General features: G+C 38.9%; 1 protein-coding gene across 1 annotated transcript in view; it reads right to left on the bottom strand.

Moving 5' to 3' along the window:
* The window catches only part of THSD7B (thrombospondin type 1 domain containing 7B), a 269,081-nt gene that overhangs the window by 215,702 nt on the left and 34,548 nt on the right, over positions 1-18,831 (bottom strand). The gene's annotated exons all lie outside the window — the stretch shown is intronic.

Raw genomic sequence — 18,831 nt, 5'->3', positions numbered from 1 at the left:
ACACAAAAATAATCTGAGGGCTATAAAGTACAAAATTGCTTGCAAACTGAAGAGAAAAGGTAGAGAAAAAGCGCTCGGGCCGAATCTGAACATATTAATGGGATTTCGATTATCATGTCTCAAGAGGGTCTCGTCTCATGTCTAAGTTTAAAAACTCCAATGCCTCATAACAAAGCCATTTCACTCAGTAAGAACACTGCATATGTAATTCTCGCTTGAAAATACCCTGCAACTACTCTATCTTCTGTATTTTTTCAAGGCAGAAAACGAACTAAACAATAAATAGGTCAATTTATATTAAAAAATGCTACTGCAGTCAAGTTTTTTAAAATTGATTTTAAAACTACCAGAATCAGCTACATGCTTACACTACAAAACCAAACACACACAGAAAAACCACAAACAGCCCCATAATGGCTGCAATTCTAATACCAGGTATTTCATTCAGCTGATGGCAGCTGTGTTGGTAATCCCGTTGTTCGTTCTTCATGAACAGAGGAGTTAATCCTCCAGAACCAGGGGCTTGACATTATGTAATAAAAAATGAAAATAAAGAAATAAAAAATTCCTGTTCTTTTTTCATTGTTAATAAAAGAGGAAGAGTAAATAGGAATTGGATAGAGCCAAGTTTCTCCTCCAACACACCCCTCTGCGGGCGCTCCTTCCCCCGCACCCTCCGGACCAGGACTGCAACCCTGCGGACAAGCAGGGGCAAGAGGGGTTTTCAGAGTCGTCGGGGTTTAGACAGCTCCAACCTTTTGGTGAATCCTTCAGGCTATGTGAAAAATCTTTGTCCCATTTATGCCTCTATTTCACACCAAAAGATATCAGCCCAAGGTACGGACCCGGCCATGACACACATCTTGAATAGGAAAAGGCAGCGTGGAACTACACTGGGCTCTACAAGCTGTACCGCACTAACTACAGGCTTTCACCAGAATTCAACATGCTTAAAAACGGAATATTAAAAAAAAAATGAATCTTTAAACATGCTTTTGAAGATCAGTTACATGAACAGGTCCATTGACAATTTAAATGTTCATCCTTGATACTTCACCTTGATTTAACAGAATATTCCTATACGAATGCCAACAAGGTGCAAAACCAGACATCGGATTATGTATACACTGTCATCTTAATAAAATTAATAGTCAAAATTCAAACCTCACGTACTAGGTGGCTTTTTATTAACAGTGGAAAGTAACTAGCACAAAGACTAAGCATCGCAACACAACTGTATCATGAGTTTAGTTCAGCTTAGGCAGTTTAATATACTTGAGACGTGGAAATTTCAGTATAGGAAAAGTTTGGTTCTCACTAGTTTGTTTTTAAAGCAAAAATTCAAGAGTGATATTGTTTCGCTTCAGCATAGTGCATAACAGTATTTTACTCATCAACAGGAGCTTGAAACACATTACACCAATTAAGGATTTACTACTTATTTCTTAGGATAGCATATAGCATTAAAAATAGCATTAAAAACCCCCATGGAGTAATACAAAGCAGTTGTAGCAGAGGACTGGCCAAATTACACTCACCAAACCTACCACTACTGCACAGAACTCACCTCCTTAGTACTTTTTATACATTTCTGGGTGTTGCTCATGAACTGCTCTATGTAATAGCTGCAGATTTACCAATCCCAACATTACCAGGATAGAGAGAAGCTGCAGAAGCCTTAGCAAGAACTGGCCATTATTTAATGTCAGATGTGAATGTAGAATGAAAAATTACTAAAAAAAGTAAGCAAGGACTCGTAAGTAATTACACTATCGTTAGACACATCACAATTTGCAATTATTCTCTGGCAAACATGCTAAAAACGTAGCCTGCTCTTGGCATCCCAAAAAAAGCAGCATGAAAAATAAGGTTAAAAATTAGATGCAAAACCCATTACCACAGATTTTTTTCACTTCCTGATGATCTCTTCAGGACGCAGCAGTAAACCTATCCACAATGTTTCATTACTTAGTTAAATATCCTGTTCAGTTGCTTAAATGAGGAAAAGGATGTAAATACTTCCTAGTCAATAGTCTGCTTTGTAATTAGAATTTAATTATTTTTAGAAGAGTCATGTTAAATTTACTTACATTTGCCTTGCAATAAATCTGAGTCAATTAAAAGAAACAACTCAGTAAAATGTGAATAATAGTATTAACTACACTTTATTAAAAACACACTGGAATTTAGGCATCAAAAGCCAGAACTTCAGAAAGATGCTTTACAAATCCCAACCTAGAACAGGAGGCTACTGGTAATTAAAGTAGAAGACTAAACAAAATGAAACATATTTCACAGTGATCTGTCTACAGGAAGTACAAAAAGATGAAGATAAAGGATAGATATTGTCCATCTCCTACCCACTGTAACCTAATCAGATACTGGATGGATGTTTGATCCCATCACAGCAGGACACAGGTGGGAGAATGAGAGACAGTGGACGTGTGTTGAAAGAGAGGAGCTCTCAGCTGGATATAAGGAAAAACCTCAACACTATGAGGCTAATCCTTGGAACAGGCTACCCCAAGGGACAGCAGAATCTCATCCTTGGAGGTTTTCAAGATCTGACTGAACAAAGCCCTGGGCTACCTGGTGTGAATTCAATGTTGATTCTGCCCTGAGCAGGAGGTTCAACCAGATGACCATCCACGGTCCTTTCCAACCTGGATTACTCTATGAAGCAGCATATAACTGAAAGTAAGGCTTTGTTCACCAGGACTTACTACCATGCCAAAAAAAAGTTTTTCACTAAAAAATACCACTGAGATCTGCAAAGTACCAAGGAACTTGCAATAGCACAAATAAATCCATTAGTCAACCAAAGCAAAGACAAATTGAATCAAATCACTATTTCCAAAAATAAGTAGTTAAGTAAAACTGGCTTGACTTGTACAAAAATTGTAAGAGACAGCGGGGTGTCTTTGTTTACAGAAAACTGTAAACTAAGACATCCTACTGTCTCTTACAAGACATCTATAACATTGTGGGTAATAATGACATGAAAGACATTAGTAAATCAAGTCAATCTAATAAAGAAAAAATACACATTGTTCCGTTTGCCATCTTTTATCGGACAGAAAAAGTACCGTACTATCATCCCATAGAGCTTCTCTAATCCCGTTAAAAGCATGCAATGCCACTGCATGTTGTTTATTTGATGTAGTGTGCACTGATTTGCTTTTCCTGCCTGCAAGACCTACCTACGATTATGCAATAATTATGTTGGAAAGGATACAGTGACATCTGCTCTTTGACACCCAGGTCACACAAGCGTAAGGCAAGTAGGCTATTCAGACAATAATTACACGTTACAGATAAAATGAACCACCACTAAACATCAAACCTAAAATAGGAATCCCAATAAGAGCTGCTTAATAAGTATGTTATTGCTTAATAAGGATTGCTACAATAATTATGCTCTGTTTAATGTGACATTTAGCTTAATTGCAACCATTTCACCATCTGAGAATCCATTCAACAATAAGCATCTTCCACAATTATTCTCTCCCTGCAGCTATGTACTAATTTGCAAACTTAGGACAAGATTAGCAATCAGCTAAATGGAGTATTTTGTTAGTAATTTATTTCAAACAGGTAATAGATATTCTTGAAGTCACATCTGATACACAAAACAGCAAAGGAAGACTGAAAAAAGTAATGGACAATCACTGGAATAGTCCTCCTGTATTCTACAGTTTCTTACTTTGTCTTTCAGTTCAAGTATCAAATTCAGGAGCAATTGTTCTAGACCTTAAAAATTTGTTTTTAAACAGAATGTATTAATTCTTAGACAAAGATCCCCAAATATCATAACAGAGACATACGACTTCATTAATGCCTGGCTGAGCAATAACTCCACCAGACGTGATCATAGCTCCAGAAGATCACTGCAGCGTCCACTTTAATTGAATACTTCTGCTTGAAATGTCATATAACCCCTTTGGATGTCATTCTAGCATCCTGCCACCAGAAATGAAACACAAAATGGAAAGTTCCAACTCATTCTGTGACTTCTGAGAACAGATAACAACTGACTCAGGCAACACATGAGCTTTATTCCTAATGGCATTACAACCAATTTCATCTTAACTATTAGTAACAGCACCAAAAAATAAGTTCCACTGAATTTATTTCCTCAGAATTGGTTATTTTATGAAAAGTTTTTTTATGAGATTTATGTAAATTTTATATAATTTTATGATAATTAAGTATTTTTTATGAGACTCGGATGTATATTTATTTATTATGAACCAAACTGTTCAAGATCATATGAACTACCATGTATTTTTTCACCACTATTTTTTTTTTTCAGCATGAGGCGAAGACATTCAATATTATGCCAAGAAAAATTTTTCTAATGATTCAGAGAAAGATCTCACTATGCTGGAAAGTCATATCATTTGCATGTCATGCGCTCTCAGTGTCAGTGTTACTCAGTCCAGTTACATCTTTTCTTGCACACTAAACAGACTAAAATCTTTGGGACCAGCTCCATACAGAGTCTAGGGTACCAGACCTGATACGTTTAAATATTTTATATTACAAAGTAATATTAGTATAGCTGCTGTTAGCATAACTGCCCACTCCCCTGCTTTCTGTAAGAGCCCTCCTGTATGCCTGCCCTGCATCTACAGCCACATCTCAGCCAAAATACAGCTTTTCTTCCTTGCCCGTACTTAAATGTCTCAATTATTTTGCTATTTATTATTAACAGCAACTCAGTAAAACACTTTCTACTATCATCTGTATGAAGGATGCTATACAAAATAAAAGACTACTGTACTATTTGCCATGTGTCACACAGGGCATATAAAATTCCTCTGATTCCTGGGATTAATTTTAAATACCTGCGGCACTTTTTTAAACTTTCATGACCTACACAAATGAGTAATTCAACAGCTTAGTTACTCATCTTATTTTAGATCTGAATAAAAGTGAAGCTTAGTGACTTATAGTCATGCAGCAGCTTGTTCCAATTTTACATTTCAGGTTTTTGCCTTATTATCCACATGCGGTAACACTCAAGACACACTCCAGCAAGAAAGACATTCTGCAGCAAAATGTACTGAACACTGGTGTTTATGAAAATTCAGTGATTTACTAACTCCTTGGCACTCGCCTTCTCAATATTAAGCACTAATGTAAACTGCATTAGCTGAGCTACTCAATCATATGCCCACACCCTGGAGATGGCCCAGGGAAAAATATTCTTTTCTTTCAACTCTTAGTTAAAAAAATAAAAAAATGAAAACAAAACAACCCACACATTCCAAAACATTTCTGTAATATTCATCTGACATATTTTGAGGGTTCATGAGAACAGATTTCTTGTCTTGATAGCAGCTGACATTCAGAGATGAGGCCACAATATATATGAATTTATGTATACTATAAAAACATAAAGTAGAACTAGATGCTGTCAGCAGATTACCACTATGAGTAGTTTACTGCATATGAAATTAAAAACATCTCAGTATTGGATTATAGATAGTTATAAACAAACTCTGACCTTTTTAAAATTCCAAACATCTACGAAAACCGATTCCTTTTAAAACATAATAGCCTTTATAAGGTGTTTGCAAATGTAACCTTAATAGAAAAAACAGCTGAAAAATGTTTCTTCAGTCACTCCACCATGACTCTGGGGCTTATATTTCCCAACAGGAACTGTTATTTCCCTGTGAAAAACACCCAGAATCAATACAACACCCATTACGCAGCATCGAGGGAGGTTGTAGTGAAGTGGGAGTCAGCCTCTTCTCCTGGGCAACTAGCAATAGGACAAGAGGACACAGCCTCAAGCTTTGCCAGGGGAGGTTCAGGTTGGACATTAGGAAGCATTTCTCCTCAGAAAGGGTCATTGGACATTGGGCTGCCCAGGGAGGTGGTGGAGTCACCATCTCTGGATGTGTTTAAGAAAAGACTGGACATGGCACTTGGTGCCATGGTCTAGTTGACATAGTGGTGCCAGGGCAGTGGTTGGACTCGATGGTCCCAGGGGTCTTTTCCAGCCTGATTGATTCTGTGATCTCCTGCAACACAAACCACCCGGCTTACCAGCGGGAATACACGGGCATTGCTGGACGCCCACCTCAATGACACCTTCTGCTGATCCCCGGCCTCCTCTCTAGGAATGTTTAAATCTTCTCTCCAGCCCCTAGGAAAGCTCAGATCCCTTCAAGCCCAACCAAGTAAGAAGTCAATGAGGTCTATTCTGATATTTGCAGGGAAGCAGATGGGAGCTTGATATAATTTGTGAATGGGATTATTTCGTATTTGCCTGTAGGAACCGGGTGATTCAGAAGGCCCACTCCAGTTTTATACAAGTCCTTCAGCAAGCTTTGCAGAACACTTTTTCTGCTTTTCCACATGTTGTCTTCCCCTCACCGCCCCTTCACACAGGCGGTCACTCAGTCATTTGTCCAGCATGCAAAGCCCAGGTTTGGCTCCAGGTCCACCTGCCTGCTAGGAGCCCTGCAATGGGTGGGATCGCTGCAGAGGCAATACGCTCAGCTCTGACAGAGACCACCTCAGCCACATCTCCGCAACGAACCTCACCAAACGTCAAGATCAGCACAAATGGACTCCTTAGGGAACCGCACCAGGAAATTCACTGTCAAAGGTTTGCTGCTCTGAGCTAGGGCCTGGGTGGGACAGCTGGGGGGAAGCACTGGCAGCAGTTCAACATCTGCTTCGTATTCATGCTCCAAGACACAAAGAGAATTCTTATGCTAGTTCTGCAATAATTCCTTACCTGGCAAACACAAAAACACTGCCATCCCTTCTTCTGAATTGTGACAACTGCGGGTTTTAATTTTCTTACCCTTTCATGAAGCTTAAATTATATTTGTTCATTGAAATAATAGCAACGTTCTGATTTTTGGCTTTAAAAATTTAAATAACCTTTTTTCACAAAAAAATTGTTTCACAGAAAAAGTTGTGAAATAATACCCCATTCTGCACACCTGCAAAACCTTTCTGAAGTATCAGCACTTACTTCACATGCACATAATCACAGAAACGTGTGCGTGTGCATCCGTCTCCAGACATCACTTTAAGGGAGAACCGCATTTTTTCTCCTCAGCTTCATGCTGTTCCCAACTTACATATTTTATAACCCACACAAGTACAGAAGCCAGCAGACTTTTTCAGCTACTCCAGCAATCAATACACCACGGTAAAGGAATCAACATCCAGAACTGCACACCGAGCTGGTGCTGAGTCTGGCTGGGGTTAAACGGTGGAATTGCATCAGCCTTCCCTCAGCCCCCGGCAGAGCTGATGTTATTCTGATTATGAGCTGATGGATATTCTGCAGGTGGGACCTCTGATGAGCCCCAGCCGGGGCAGCCCCTCTGCCCATGGGTACTGCTCCTTGCTCCGGAGCAGAAGAGGGGCTGCCTGAAGCTCTTGGAACAGAAAAGGTAGATGGTAAGATATAGACACCACGTATTTATACAGAAATACCTTCTCAGCCAGACAGTCATTATTCTTAATAAGCATTATAGAAGAGCTACACAATGAGCAGGATTTCCCGTGGTGCCCAAACTGCTACTAATTAGCATTTCTGCATAGATGGAGAACACCGACAATAACAATTCCCTGGCAACAGACAGCATAATTAATTCATATGAAAAGTACTATTTTTAAATATGTGCACAATCAATTTTATAAAAACTGGACAGAGGTTATCGTAGAACTATACAAACTGCTTTTACTGGACATTTTCTTTTTTTTTTTTTATTTACAGTTCATATTTATCCACTTTTAATTATTTGTAACTAAATTTCCATTGACTCTAGATACTCCTCTTAAATGCTCCAAATTGTAGAGGAAAAGTATTTTGGAAAAGCACAATTCTCTGCAATACTTGGAAATAGTTGTGCAGGAAGAAACAATACGAGCAGCTATGCCAAAATTTTCGAATGGTAAGTGTTCTCCAGCAGTAAATCAATCTGCTCGTCTTGCAGCCGCTGCGAGCACAGGCTGCTGACAGGAGGAATGGCTGAGCATCGAGCAGCGTCTAATCAATCTAATAGGGCCAAAGAGCTTAAGTTACCAGACAGTGTAAATCAGGATGAAGGGCTTTAAGATGAAAGTGGCTTTTACTTCAGGGAAGAGTGACAGGCATATAGCAAATACAAAAAAAAAAAAAAAAAAAAAAAACAACACACACCCCACAACAACCAAAAAAAAAAAACCAACAACAAAACAAACAATCAAACCCCCAAAAAACACAGCCACAAAAAAAAAACAAACAAAACACCAAACCCTAAATAACTAAATCCAATTCACAAAAATTCAGTTGGGAGGGGGAATAATATAAAAGGAAGGCAATGACAAAGACATTAATTTCCAAATTAAAATAGTCTCCCATCACATCACAAATTCAGCTTCTTGATTGTGAGGTCCAGAAGAACAGAATATCTAAAATACTTGAGTTTGCACTCAGAGAACATGATTGCATTACCTCATTCAGACTTGCAGGTGTTAAGATTAGAAAAATCCTGGGAATCTTGTGACAAGAATTACAAAATATAAGTAAGCACAGCATATCTAGACAGGTAGGTGAAGAAAGAAAAATCTCCATCCCATCTGGAGGCAGATCTTGCCAGGCATCATCCCAAACAACTACACATGTAGGTGAGTGAAAGCAAAATCTTGTCAGATGAAGGTCTGTGCACCAGGCCAGAGTGAGATCCAGGGATGTCATGAAGAGGTTGCATTATCCTGTGACGCTTTTGAACTTGTTCTTTCTTTTAAACTAGCACATTAGACATAGTTAGTTGCTGGAGAGCAGGACACGGCACTCAACTACACCGCACCCAGAGAAACAGCCCCTCTGCTGCAGTGCTGCTCTGCAAACCCACCTCCCAAATGAGAGCAACAAAACCTAGAACCAGGGCAATAAAGCATTACAACATAAAGAGCAATTTTCCACTCGTTTTATTTTTTAATATTGTTTTTTCTTTTTTCCAGCTAAGTTCGATTCCCCAGGGCAAAAGCCAGTAACGCTCTAAGGATAAACAGAGAAGGGAGAACCGTAGCCTTGGCCATAAATCTGTCAGTCCACTAACACGAGCCCAAGCGTGGCAAGTCCTGCAGCGGGCAGGGTCCTAGCGTGGGAACAAGCACGTTTAGGGCAAGGGGCAGGGTTTGGGTGGTGGTTTTTTTTTTTCTTTTCAATATCTACACTGCTGAAGTAAAGAAAACTGAAAATAGAATGTCACTTCCAATAATTTAAAGATGGAAGTGTTCAAACATCAAATCATGCCCTAAAATTATTCAGAGGTCAGCCTTACAATACTGGTAGATCTTCGCTACCTTTTTGGCAGATGTTTTGCTCGTGTTATTCTGAATTTATAGTGGTTACACATTTCTGAATAGTCTTCAGCTGTCACTGAAATCCTAACAGATGTGCACCTTTACATACATTTTCACTAGCTTTAGCACAAGGGATAAAACCACGTCCTTCAAGATGTTTAAACAGCTGAGAATATCTATTCTGCGGATGACTCTGCTAGCACAGACCCACGTTTCTGCTGAAAACCACTAAGAGATGGGGCAGGTGCAGGGTACATTCAGGTATTCTGCTGGGGCTGTTTGCTGAGCAGAGATGAACAATTTTGAACTGGGAAATCTGGTCACTGTTGCCATAAAAGATACCATGCTATGATTTTTTTGAAGTGAAAGAATGGTAACATGGAAAAATACCAGTTACAGATGCACATATGCTGTATGCATATTTTACATCCAAACTTAAGCATCTACTTTTACAATGTTAGCCCACACTTTGCAACTGAAGATTTTTAGAAACAAACATTCTCATACATAAGTAATCATTTAACAATGCCTCAAAAAATATAGCCATTAATAGATTTAATTAACAGGTTAATGATGTACATAACGTGCATGCTCTCAAAAGCGAAGATTTTCACATTAAGCTTGTTTCTCTTTCACAGAAGCAGCTTTCTGTAGAGTATCTGTGCTAATGTAATTACACATCTGGCACTTCTGCTGCTTTCAAATGCACAGATATTTACAAACAGTGCTACTAATTTACACAAGAGTACCTAGCTGTTCTAATGTTTTTACACTACAAATAACGATATTTGCATGAAAATTCAACTAGAAAGAGTTCTCTTTTGTAGCCCTGAGTGGTAAGAGTGAATATATAAAATGATCATTTAGCTTGCAAAATAAATCTAAGACTTACACTACTGTCATGACTGCCTGTGAAACCTGCATCAACTAAGCATGCCTCAAGTTCACCTTGATATAAAGGGGTCAAGTACAAATTTTTAGACAGTTTTAAATTAAACATCGGCACCAGTAATCATCTTTGTTCCACGGTGTCACCAACACAGCAAAACTAATGTTTTAACATATCATTTCTTGGCGATGTTCATTCATCATCCTCACTGTAACCAGGAAATGATCAAAAACCAGGCCAGAATAATGGAAACCCCACATTATATTTACCAGCATTGTCAAGAAAATGCAGTGGTTATTAATTTAAGTATGCTTCAAAGAACGATCACAACTTCAAGCATGATTCAAGAAGATAAAAAGGCATTCCTGCCTCAAGCTGCTTTCAGTTCAATTTAGGTCACATTTAGGTTCATCATAATAGCAGCTGAAATCCCACAACTTACTAAATACTGACAGAAGATGCTGCTGCCCTAAGTGTTTCATCAAAGGAGCAGATGAGTCCCAAGTCCTGACAGGGCGTTACTGAAAGGAGACACTATCAAAGTAACCTTTCAACACCTGCGTGATCAAGCTCAAGAATGCCTGCATGGGAGAAGAGATAAGCCAAGACAAATACCCCTTTTTGCTTCATATTTGAAGGCATATCCAATTAAGAAAAATCATACATTATTGAATAAAAGGAAAAGAATATATGTGTGAATGTGCATAACTTTGCTGTCAAATACGTATATATAGACACATACATACATGCTATGAGATATTTATAGACAAATTGTCCCATTTTGCTCACGTTTTTTGAATCAATCGGTGTTTTTTCACTCAGTCTGTACCTAACGCAACAGAAGTATATGTAAAATGTCCCGATTGCCATAACACGGGTTCTGAAATACTGGAGTCAGCTCCTAATCCTTCTCTGAGGAGACACTTCTGTGTCCTGGAGGTCACAGGGAGGCTGTGAATACTTTTGAAGATGACGTGATGACAGGACAAAACACCAAAATCTGCCCATCTAATTACTCCAAACTCCCTGACAGTAATCCAGACAGGCAGAACGAGGAGTGATTTTGGGGGATAGGGGAATAAAAACACTTAGCGAATACTCCTGAACCACAGATTTCAAAGGGCTTTTAGTTTTGCTGCTTTTATACGAGTAAGCTGTTTCCACACGAACCAGCTCATTAGCATGTCCCACCTGCTTCATTAACCAGTACATGGAGATTCAGTATCACCATAAGGAAACAATAAACTGCTACAGAAAGAGCTTTCTTGAGAAATGGAGTGGGCTACGTGGCCTCTTCCAGAAGGAAATCCACCTCCCAGTCTTCTCCCCAGGCAAATTTAAAGAATTACAAAGTTCACAGCAAAGTTGCGTACCCATCCGTGAACTGCAGCGCTGATAAATCTGTCTATACCCTCAACTGATGGACAACACGCAGCTGCAGATAAATCAGAATGGTAGTTGTGTGAAATAAGAAAAATTACTTCTTCCACTAAGGGTACTGAAATAACTGCTCTTGATTGAGTTTTCATTCTAGTGGGCATTCTTAAATTCAATCAAGCCACTTGGAAATAGTCTTCTATTAGAAATGTCTATTCCTTTCTTATGATTCCCATAATAAACATTATTCAGAATATTCTGAAGTAAATAAAGCCGATTTGATCTGAGATCCTTTTAACAGTAAGCCATATATTTTATAGATACAAACAGAAATGACTGGTCAAATGGCAAAAATCAATGAAGAAAAAGGAGCTAAGAAAAAGTAATCCATATTAATTAAATGTTAAAAACATTTACAGTCTGTCCTATTTGAAGTTTAGAAATTCAAGACATTCCTCATCTTTGAAAATTGATCTTAAATAACTGGAGTTCTTTCTCAGATGATGAAGAAAGATTTTTAGTTTACATCATAACTTGATATTACTGCAGATATAGAAAGTAGGTTCCAAAATGTATAAACAGAATGCATGTATATGGCTAATAACATCTATAATCTTCAGGTGTTTTTAAAACAAACAAAATAAATCTAGGTTTCTTTCAAGAATATTTACTGTTCCCAGGACATGTTTTTAAAAAATTCACATTAAATTCTTTCTAAAACCAGTATGCTAAATTTAAACTGTTGCTACTTTAGTCCCTTAAGAATAAGGGAGAGGAAAATATTTCCTGGACCACTGAGCTCAGTCACTAAGAAGGTAATGTTGGCAGGTTTGTCATAGATTCATCTGCTTGAAGGTCTCAAACAGCTCCACCAATTAGACCAGTTAGGTTTATTGTCCCATCACTCTGCCCAAACCATTTCACTGCACCATCTTCCCATTCTCCCAAGTATTCTAACTGAATCCAATAAAACAATCTTGACAGGCAAACTAACCAACTAAATACTTCCCTACATTAATTTTTACACATGCACATATGTATTACTAATGATTACTCAGGCAGCATTTCCATTCATCTAAATTTGTCTGGTTACAACAGTTGCTGCCCAAAGAATCTTCCCCTGATAATGACAGATGCGTGATCACACACCATATCCACGTGATAGCCTTATTTATTTCCACATGCAATCAGTTTCCACCAGACTAAGAAAGCAGAAGCTTCCCACCATGCATCCAGACAGCCTCCCATCAAACTCTGCAATAAAGCAAGAGACTATAATAGTGTACGTACTCCTAAGCTAAGCTTCTCCAACAGTATGAGTTTTGGGACATTTTTCTGGATCACATTTTCCTGTATCATCTTTGCCTTTCAGAATATCTTCCCACAGGATCCTAGTTCCCTAAACAAGGTAAAATTCCATGCTCCAGAGATCAAGGAAGGACCTTTAACCCACTACTTGCCTTCCTCATTTCCCTCTAAAGATCCCTCAAGGATCTTAATCTTCACCATCTCATGGTCACTGTTGCCAAGGCTATTGATTACCACATCCCTGATCATAGAATCACAGAATCATTTTGGTTGGAAAGGACCTTTAAGATCATCAAGTCCAACCGTTAACCTAACACGGGCAAGTCCACCACTAAACCATGTCCCTAAGCACCACATCTACACGTCTTTTAAATACCTCCAGGGATGGCGACTCCACCACTTCCCCGGGTAGCCTGTTCCAATGTTTGACAACCCTTTCGGTGAAGAAATTTTTCCTAATATCCAATCTAAACCTCCTTGGCTGTTTCCTCTCAATCCTATCACTTATTACCTGGGAAAAGAGAGCAACATCTGCCTCGCTACAACCTCCTTTCAGCTAGTTGTAGATCAGTTCCTATGTACCTGTGAATAGCCCATCACCACTTTAGTTGGTCCAGCACCTGCGTACAGAAGATGTAGTGTAGAGAAGTAGAGGCAGGGAATGACACATGATGGGGTGCAGGCTGGCCCTGGAGACCCCACCACTACTGCAAATGTACACCTGGAGCTGGACAACATTGGTTTGGGGAGTAGGGGAAAAAAAAAAAGAAAAAACCTAACATACAAAAAAGGCACCACATGCCGTAGATAGGGGTGTAACATTGACCAATAAAGGCACCATATGCAGTAGATAGGGGTGTAACATTGACCAATAAAGGCACCATATGCAGTAGATAGGGGTGTAACATTGACCAATAAAGGCACCATATGCAGTAGATAGGGGTGTAACATTGACCAATGAAGAAAGTTGTAAAACTGTGTTAGGAAATGAATGACCTCATGTGAGGATCTTCTTCCATTATCATGAACTTCATATTCCTCCCAGGAAAAGACTCCAGATGCTGACAACCCACCACTACCAGGATGAAAACCCCAAATTTAGAACACAGAGCAGGAAGGCAAGAGTAACACCAGGAAAGATGTAGAAACTGGGAATTGCGTGAATTGTGAATTAACAACTTTAACTGCATTACTCTCCGTTCTTTTTCTGTTCAATTAGATCTGGACTAATGATTAGACTCTTAGGATTTCAGTTATACTAACAATAATTAATTGGCTATACTTATATCTAAGGTGTGCTTCCTCCTAGCCTAGGAACAAGGAGAGAAAAAATTACCTTAAGACCAACACACTTTGAATTCTATGGGACATGGACTCTCTTTTCTCAGTCCATACAGATCTGTGGAGTTTTCATTCCTGCAACTGTAGTCCCAAGCCCTATCATTACTGCAATTACACAAGATGGAGAACCACGTTCTCCCAAACCAGATCGAGCAGAGCACTCTGCCACAACGTTAGTAAAAACCCAAGTGCCTGCTGTAATGCAACATATTCAAATAGCTTAGTCTTCAGGAATAAATCAGCTTCAGATATTTGTGTAAGTAGAAATAAAGATGTTTTGCCTCAGCCCTCTTAGGAAGATTCTTTCCATTTATTAGAAGCTGCCATGTCTTAGAAAAACAAGTTCACTACGGCTCTCCGACTGTAAAGTTCAGCATCTCGGGTACTGCAACAGACCTTAGTCTTTTCAAATAATTAATTTAATTTCACATGTTATAACTGAAGACCACTATGCATGACAAAGATGCTTATGATAACAGCTGCTTTTAATTTTTTTAAATACCAAGTAATCAGAGCATTTTATAAACTCTTCCTTAGATTAAGGCTGTACTAAAGCCCTTGTCAAATTTCATACGTGAATAAACCCATCCATAACAACAAGTCTGTAGGGTTTTCTACATTGATAATTTATGGACAGACAGATTTTCCCCATAGAAACTTCAGTGAGGCTCAGAAATACCTTTTTATGGCCACCTTAAACTCCTAAATCAAGCAGTTACAACAAAACTGCTTGTACAAGCTACATTAAAATATTAATTCAACATCAAGCATATACATAAACAGCACTGTTTGGTCAGGTGACAGCAGTAACAGCATATGTCACCTGACCCACAAGGATTACAGCATTCAACACCTGGACTGTTAGAACAAGTCACCGGGTGCCAATCACACTGATAAAAGACAGGGGGGTTTTACTGATCATAACGCACATCCTTTGCCCTAGGAAGGAAGAACAGCTGCTATTTCCTGTAAAATCCTTCATATTTCCTCTCTTTAGGGAATTCAAGCCCCAGACAAATGAATTGGTTGGACTAGCAGGAGAATTCATTAATTTCTTCCAGTCTACTTTTATGTACACGTTTGCTAGCTCAAGGAGAAAACTGTTTTTACAAGACGACAAAATATCATCCAATTTACTATGTCCATGTTCTCCACTCAGGGGGTTACAAGTGTCAGGACCTGCAGTCACTTGACAGAAACACCTAAGCATCATCTTCCAAAGGAGAAGACAGAGGGCCAAGTTCTGGTCACTGTTCTACCAGCATCAATTGAGGGTGAGCAGATTGAGTCCACATTCCTACTCTGTTCCTCATTAATCTCTGCCCTACATTTTGGATGTCTAGCCAATTGCTAAGTTTCATTGATGAACCTCAGTTTGTCAAGAAACATCTTAAGCAATGTCTTTGAATTTCCAAATGGGTATCAGACTGTTAAATAATTTCTTTCAAGATGCCACAGGAAAGAAGCCAGTATCGACTTGGACTGGCTTCCAACTGATGTCTAATCCATATTACAATAATAACTTAAATTATCACTAAGGAGTGGTTAGCCATTGTGGTCAGATCACATGGCAGGCAGGCAAGCTCAACCAATAAGTAAACTGTGAGGGAGAATGGTAAATGTGCTGATTATGTAAATGTAACTGTTTGAAGTCAAAGATGCGGGCCTGTATTTCACTGATAAAATGCGTAAAATAGAAAGAGACACTGCGTAAGCAATTAAATTTAACTTTTTAATCAATAAAAGGGAAACTGGGACCTAAATCCACTTTATAGGATTTAGGAATCAAAGTCTTCCTGCAACTCAAAGACAGCTGTGATGCTCGTTTAACTAGAGGGGAACTTACCATAAGACAAAAATGTCACATTCTATCTTGATATCACAAATGAGAGAGTCATCTATCATTAGGTCAAGATAATTTGGTGATAACGATGCTCCTGATCTTTAGTTCTGATTGGCATTCTTTGTAAATAAAGCTATACTTGCAACAGTTTTGAAGACAGCATCTCACAGGAGTTTGACGGATAGGTCCACCTGTCCTTGTTAACACTTTGGATTTGTTTCTTGTAGGTCCACTATTTCTCCAAGGATTCCAGAAATAGGAAGCACATTGTGCCTTTAAACTTGCACTCCACTGCAAAAACCCAGGGTTGGCAGAACTTGGGTTGGTACCGCAGCTGCAAAGCATCAATTCTTCCACCTTGTCCTATGAGGAGGCAAACCAAGCTATCAAACACAGTGGCCCAACACTGAGTCAGAGAGTCGTTTTGGTTTCACTGCTGTCTGCCAAATAGAGTCCACTTTATTTTTCTTTCTCTCCTCATCGATTCATCTCCCTATGTTGCCACTCAAACACGGCACAATCTGCCACCAAATATCAACTCTTCCTCTCCACAAAACTCCAAAAATTCAGCAGTTTCTATCAACACTGCTTATGCCAAACTTCTACTTCCCTTACACACAACTGCATGTGAACTGCTTTTATCTTTCAAGAACTGCAACCATATCCATTGATCTGTTTTGTAAAGTACTGTACAGTGTTACCGTCTTACTAAAACAAATACCCTTACTGATGATATTTCCACATATGAAAAGCAACTGAGAACATATATGTAACAGATAAGATACACACATTTAGAGGTATTTACTGATGCAAGAATACCTGAAAAATAAATTTACTACACATAGTCAAGGCTGCAATGGTCAGGCTTCATTCTAAAAAGCACGAAACGACTACCATCTGCAAAGCCTTTGATAGTTCACTAATTAATGATCAAGAATGCATTTGCTTCAGCATAATTTTATGCTTTTATATGGTTATCTTATTTGATTATAATTATCACAGACTGTAGAAGTTTATTAGGGCCAATCATTTCTTAATGCAATTAAAATCCCAAGGGAACAATGTAAAGTAATTTTTACTTGTGAAAATGATGAGAGCTTATAACCAAAAGCAAAACCAAGAGCCTACCGGTCTACCGCAATTATTCCAAAATATAAAACTAAAACAAACTGCATGAATTTTTCAATACATTTTCATGAATACCCAAGTTAAAACAATCAGTACGTGTCAGAAGTTGCAGAATGAGCTGCTCTTCAGGCTCCTTCTAGCTCCTCTAGTATTCACCTCTTCGGGAAAGGGATTATGCAGCCTTTTTCTCCTGGATGAAATCACCCACTCTCAAAACAGCTCTTGGGCTATTGCCGCTGCTTCCCAACCCCGTTAACACAACACCTCTAATTCTTTCTCTTTCACAACGCTGTGACACTTCCTATTAAAATGAGCCTAAAAACTATTTCTTCACAACACAAATCATTATTTGTTCTTTCACCCAAAGGTATTAACATGAAGATTGGAGGGTAAAAACAATAAGAAGTCTCTATGAGTGCATTCTATACACATACATCTTATCCTGCTCTTTTATACATTTTTAAAATACCTCCACCTTGGAGCTGGTAGAACAAATTATTCTCTTTCCCATTCTGTCATTCTCTCTCTATTGTCATCCTAAAAGTGTTCCTTTTCTTTCCCTGCCCAGACAAGAGCCTTTCAGGTTTTAGTATGCTCTTTACCCCACGACCTGCTTAAGAAAAGTAATACATAGCACACTGATGGGTGCCAGAATGTGATTTATTTCCCATTCCACAGTTTCCCCACAGTTTCCCCTGAGAACCCGAGCAATCACTGCGAGAACATCTCATCACTGCCACTGGTTTAGTCCCATTTGCTCCCCCTTAAGAGTGCCTTTTGATTTAACATCTGGCATTTAACCAAGATAATATTATAGTGTTCTAAAAAATGCTGAATTTTGAGAACTAAATGTTTAGCGAGTCAATCTACATTGGATGGCTGTTTACACAGATGTTTCCAAACAATATAGACAAAGTTTCACTATTCCTTACACCATTTTCTCACCTATTTAAGCATTTTGTAGTTCCATGGACTAAGATCCACTATCTGATATGCCAGAAAAAACCTGGAGGGAAACTAACTTTAAAACCTCTGGCTCTAAAGAAGATAACTTACATTTTCTTAATACACACAGACCTAAGAAAATCATTTGTGGAGGAAGAAAAGGCAGATCAGCCGGCATTATCTGAAGCAAATAGCCTTTTTCTCCAGGCACCTACACCAAGTGCACAAAGCAGCTTGCTTCTGCTGGGATATTTACACCAGGGAAGGCTTTACACCAGCGGTCCAGGACAGCAGGTATGGGCAGCGTAGGGCAGCGTATGGGCAGGTATGGGCAGCCAGGACACCTTCACTGCCGTCAGCTGCCAAGTGGGAACCCAGAAGGAGAATCACCAGAGAGGAAAAAGTTTGACTTCAATATAAATCGGCTTCCTCTCATTGTTCCTATGAATTACGTAAGAGAAATAGCGTAAGAGTAAACCGTGACTGGCAGTGAACTACTTTCCTAAGTATGCTTAATCGCACAGAATATATGCATTTCTTCTTGTGTCAATATTCCACTGCGATAGCTTTTCTCCCGAGGCTTAGAGAAATCCTTCCTCCTCTAATCCTGTTTTCCACTGACAACTTAAGAACTGAAATGGCCAAAAATTTCCCATTTCCAGTGCTAATTCACAAA

The sequence above is a fragment of the Nyctibius grandis genome, chromosome 9 (assembly GCF_013368605.1).
Source record: "Nyctibius grandis isolate bNycGra1 chromosome 9, bNycGra1.pri, whole genome shotgun sequence".
NCBI lineage: Eukaryota > Metazoa > Chordata > Aves > Nyctibiiformes > Nyctibiidae > Nyctibius > Nyctibius grandis.
The sequence above is the reverse complement of the archived record's forward strand: the minus strand, read 5'-3'. Positions and strand labels throughout refer to the sequence as shown.